Source organism: Ictalurus punctatus, chromosome 6 (genome assembly GCF_001660625.3).
Source record: "Ictalurus punctatus breed USDA103 chromosome 6, Coco_2.0, whole genome shotgun sequence".
Lineage (NCBI taxonomy): Eukaryota > Metazoa > Chordata > Actinopteri > Siluriformes > Ictaluridae > Ictalurus > Ictalurus punctatus.
The window spans coordinates 5,117,100-5,123,149 of NC_030421.2; positions in this window are offsets into that span (position 1 = coordinate 5,117,100).

Genomic DNA, 6,050 nt, shown 5'->3' on the forward strand with positions numbered 1-6,050 from the left:
CCTGGGAGCTATAGGGGGCATGAGCCTGCTTCATTTCTACCTTTATTCACCGTACATATATGTTAAAAAGGATAGGTTAGTTTGTTCTCTAACAGGAGTTCAGTTAGAGCTTGTTCGTTTGATTACAGGAGGGATTATTGAACCTTGATTCTGGTATGTTGTGGCCTACACATACGTGTCGTAACAATATATTCTGGGATCTTTTCCATCCCTGTCCACTTGCTGGTTTCTCTCTCACATGGTGTTCTTCTTTTACAAATTAACCACTGGTCACACCTGTACCATTTTGTTGGACTTTCTGTACATTTTGGCCAAGAATTTGTAGAGCCGCTAAAATCCTGATCGTGTATCAACCGAGAACCAGAAAGAACAGGTTCTTATAGACTTATCATCGCTAAGTCTGTCTCGTACATCATACGTCGTCTATGCCAGACGTACAGCAGGACGAGCCGTCGAAAAGGGCATAGCATGAGATCACGATGCGTTCTCGATCTCTCTTCATCCAAGGAGCGGATCAAATAAAGTTAAAACCCTCAGGATTCGACCTGGAGGAAATACTGAGGACAAGGTGATGAGGGGGTGGGGGGGAAACAAACACGCATGATCAGTGCACAAAGAGACGGATTGTTCAAGGCGCAAAAACAGTCCGTGGGAACGAGAGAAGAAAAGGAGAGAGAAATCTCAAAAGGCAGCGAAACAACTCGAGTCTATTTCCCGCTGAACAATAGCAGCCTAACCAATTAGCCTGGCCCTGCTCTGAGGGCAAAACACCTGATAATCCTTTTGCGTCAGCTGCTTTGGGAGCTGCTTTCGCACTGAATCACAGACATTAGGTAATGGAGCATGACTCTGGTGCTTACTGAATAGAAAGAGCTTTATTATTGTTATGATTATTATACTGCTGTCATCGCTCTGGCTCAGCACGAAAGGCCTGACAGAAATGGGATAGGCTCCTTTATGCGCTCCTCTCTCATCTAAGTGCTGCTCTTTGAAGTCACCCTATTTAGTGAACGAGCGTACGTGTCGGCTTGCAGGATTACTGTTTGTGTTCTTCAGTAGCATTTGAAAGTTTTTAAGCTATAAAGTACGTGTATCTGCATTTTTATGAGAATTTCCAAACCAGAGCGCCCTCGTCTGGACGGATGAACTAATTTAGGAGAAGATCGAAGAGTACTGTAGATGACAGGCAGAAGTGAGATTCTTCTCCGGAAATGAAAGTCGAATATGGTATACTCTTGGTCTTGAGGTGATGAGTCAAACAGTTTGTGGGATGTTTGCTCATCTTGCAGTAATTTCGTCTAGAGCGGTTATATTGACCTTTTGATGACCGTGAAATTTCTCCTCCAAAAATCCAGTTGTGAGCGGAGAACTGTAGAAACGCCAGACTGCACACATCGTAGGACCGGGCCGAGAAATCATTCAAGTCAATCGTTTGGGGTTGTTTCTTTACAGCTTCGTAACTGAGCTACGAACAAGCGAGAGCATTTCAGGAAGATGTGCGATTTTAGTCGTGTCGATACGAGTTACAGGTCAAAGGTCAACAGCTTCGATTACGTCTTCACGTCTTCCTCCAGAAAAACTTCTCCGGATGAATTCATAAAATGAATCCTGCAGGGAAAACACACACACACACACACACACACACACACACACACACACACACACACACATAAAAGATGACCCACTACTGGTCTTTACAGTCAACTCCGATATGACTGGCACCCTTTATAAAGGAAAAATATTCTCGTTCCAAAATGATTGCCACCCCTAGATTTAATATCTAGTGAAGCTTCCACTGGAAGAAGAGAGAGAACCAACACTCCTCCTGTGATGGTATGTAAGATCAAATTGGAGTGAGTGTCAAATCTGGAGACGGAGATAACTGATGCAAGACTGCTGTTGTGTCTGTGTGTTGAATTGGAGGTGTGTGTGCATACAACCTCCAGGTCTGGCTGAACCTCACGTTCATCTCAAAAGAGATGTTCCTGGAAATAAGAGTTTTAGGGGTGCCGATATTTTTTTATTATTTTTTTTTGCAACATGTGAAAAAAGCCCTTCGGATTTAAATGACAGTGATATTTGGTCGAGGTTTTCTGAATGCAAATTTCAGATAAATGTGTTTGATTGTTGCCGTATATACCATGATTTTTATTAAAGGGTGCCAATACTTTTGCAGCTGAAAATCGGATATATAGAATCATTTGAAACATATACATCCAATTCCAAAGAAAGATCATTTGTGTGTGTGTGTGTGTGTGTGTGTGTGTGTGTGTGTGTGTGTGTGTACACACACACACACACACACACACACACACACACACACACACACACACACACACACACACACACACACACACACAATACCCTCCAGTCTCTGCCAGTCTGGACTGATGGCCATGACGTTAGTGAAAATGTAAAAGCACTGTAGACTCTCTCTCTCTCTCTCTCTCTCTCTCTCTCTTTCTCTCTCTCTCTCTCTCACTCTCTCTCTCTCTCTCTCTCTCTCTCTCTCTCTCTCTCTCTCTCTCTCTCTTTCTCTCTCTCTCTCTCTCTCACTCTCTCCCTCCTGCTGTACCTTTCTAACACTGTTCTTTCAGCCTCCGCCTCCCTCCTGCTGCTCCAACCTCGTTTAATAGAGGCAAACCATCTCTTTCATAACTTCACCTTTCCTTTTCCGTCATTTTCCTTCTTTCCCTCTTTCTCTGCATGAATGCCTGAGACTCTCCCTCCTGATGTGCTCGCTCTCTCTCTCTCTCTCTCTCTCTCTCTCTCTCTCTCTCTCTCTCTCTCTCTCTCTCTCTCTCTCTCTCTCTCTCTCTCTCCTTGTGTGCGTGTGGTAAATCCAATGTCGTCATTTGGGGATGCAGCTGAAGACTCAGGAGAGGAAGAGAGGAGGTGGAGCACAGAGGGGATGATTTATGGATTCCGTCGCAATGACGCACAACATCCGAGACAAATCTAAATACCGTTTTTTATTAAAGATAGCCACAATAATAACCGCATATACACAACGACCTCAGCATTACTGAAGGTGTTTTACTGGATGATGTCACCAACAAAGTGACATCATTTCGAATTTTCCCCATTATGAACATAAACCGGTTATTTTTGTGTTATTGTCCTAATGAAAGAACTTCTATGAAACCTAATACACAGATATTACGTTTCCTTTGGTCAGAAGGTGTTGTTAATTTTCCATAACAGCAGCTCTGACAGTAGTGCGGCCGCAAGTCACGGGTTTATATTAACACGTTCGTTCAGATACGTCATCGTTTCCATAGTGACAGCTCATTAGTAGCAGCTTACATTAAAGAAACGCATGTAATCATTGATACGGTTACATTTATTATCATGAGATGTTTATGTAGCCTTTACGGAAGGAGTCTCCAGTGTCAGCGCTTTGTAACAGTCAGGGGTAAAGCCGTAACTTTTTTGTCAAATTTTCAGACATTTTTCAACGTATTAACTTCAGGAGAGAGAAAAAAAGAGAAGGTGGTGAGGGAACGACTGCTTATAGACACTCAAATAAGTGTTATTAAACTTAATACGTGTTATTAAAAGAAAAGCTGATGTTACACAGCGATAAACACTCGACTGACCCAACTTTTTTGGGGTGTGCTTTTGTCCTCAGATTTGAAATGAGTCTATATTTTCAAAAATAAATAAAATTTACAAAGTAAAACATCAAATAATGTGTTAATAATGTGTTTTCAATACAGTGCAGCGTGAACTGAATTTTCAATCGACTCTTTTTGTTTTTTTTTTGTTTGTTTGGTTTTTTTTGCATTTTCCATACCGTCCCAACTTTTTCAGAATCGGGGTTTTAAACCTGAGCACTAAATAATCTGAAAAACATGAAGATGATGACATTTACAATGAAATAATACAATACACGAAGATAAACCAAGACAAAATAATAAGACAAAATGCTTCCAAAACTGAAGATTTCCCGCCTCATTTATCTGGCACAGCGTTCCTGTGCATGTATTAAGTGCATGCTAACTCCCGTTAGTTCCTCCTGCTGCTCCTCAGAACCCCCTGCACTCGACTACGTGATGTTTGTAGGAAATATCTCCACGCTGCACTACATTTCTCTCTCTCACACACACTCACACACACATACAGAGGTGAATGTGAGCTCCCATTCGAGGAAATGTGGGTGTGTGTCAGAGATGTTTGTGGACGTGACCTTTGTGGGTGTAGCAGGGGACGTATGAGAGCACGCGGACGCGAGGACTTTCCGTGTGTGTGTGTGTGTGTTTGTGTGTGTAGGAGCTTGTGGATGTGACATTTCTACAATTTAGTAGAAGTCAATCAGCCACAGTGATAAATCACATAAGAAGTTTACTGATGATGCTAAACTGGAGGCTATAAGACTCCATTAACTGTTAGCTACATTAGCCTCGTAGCTCCAGTGCAATCCTGAAGCAAATTCAGACTCCAGACATGTCTCGGCTAATCAGCTACATTTGGAGTAAATACTTTTTCAGCAAAAAAAAAAAAATGCCACTGATCTTTCTATTATCTCTCGTTTAGTTTTGATTAAAAAGTATAAATTATAGCACATCGTGTACTTTTTATTCCACTAATCAGCTTAAACTGTCATGTTTGTCCCTGAAAAGAAACATTTCAAATAAAATTGCTAGGCTTTTAATTATTTTTTATTTTTATTTAGCTGTATACCATTTTAAACATTTTAATTATTTACTTTGTTTTATTCTCAGTATCTGATTGTTTTCATTGTTTCATTTATTTTATTTAGTATATTTTTTATATTTTATGACTTTTTAATCGAATTTTCCTTATTTTATATGGTGTTGACATTTTTTATTTTATTTCCATTACATTTATTTATATTTATTCTAATAACTTCTTTTTTTCACTGCCTCTTTCCTTGTTTTTCTCTTGTACTTTCTGAATTTTTAATGCGTTGATTCATTTATTCATTTTTCTTTTTAATTAATTATTTATTTCAGGTTGCATTAAATGTAAATATTCCTAAAAGCAAAACAATTGAACGTTTTGCTAATATTATTGTAATTTTATTATCTCAGTTGGTTCACTGACTGGGCCACTCCAAAACTTTAATTAAGCTGGATTTACTCCTATGCTTTGAACCATTGTCTTGCTGCAGTTGCGCTCGAGTTTCAACTTTCGTACTGAAGACCGGACATTCTCCTTTACGATTTCTTTTAGAGAGCAGAATTCATGTTTCCCTAAATCACTGTAAGTTGCTCAGGCCCTGAAGCAGCAAAGCATCCCCACACCATGACATTTCCACCACCATGCTTAAAGTCTTGAAGCTAAGCTATGCAATTCAGTGTAGTGTAGTGTTAGAAGGCTAATATAGCTAACAACTAGCCACTAGTTTAGCATTGTGTCTGCTCAAATTGTTTTGTGGAGATGTTTTGGGACTCGAAAGGGTTTTTTTTTTTTTTAAGATTGTAAACACTATGATGCACTTATCTACGTACAAATAAATATTTAACGAAGTTGTGGGGAAATGCATGGCTGGAAACAGCTAAGCTAAGTGACATGATTTATGTATTATTTAGCGCTTTTTTTACCTCAGAGTTGAGGTAGAAATGTGGCTTATATTAAACTGATCGTGTGTAAATAGCGTTCATGAGGTACATCTTATCAGGTGTGTACAATTTAGACATTTTAGCAAGCAACATTTTTCTTCTATGTTTATATGCAATAAGGTTTTGGTGAGCTAACTGACATTTTGACGTTAGCAGGGTTGCACAGTGGTGGTTTGTGTGAGGAATATTTCCTAGACGTTGTGAGATAATGATGTAATGAATTAATTTCTGGCAACATGGTGAGAGTGAATGACGCACTATGTGACACATGCATGCGAGAAAAGCTGGACTTTCACCAGCCCTGAATGTGTGTGTGTGTGTGTGTGTGTGTGTGTGTGTGTAGCAGCATGAGTCTGGAAGGAAAACTGATGACCGCGGTGACTGTGAAAGAGTCAGCGTTAATTCAAGGCTCAGCTCCCTCTGTGTGTCTCCTCATCAGCGTTTCAGCTCTGTCAGTATGCTAGC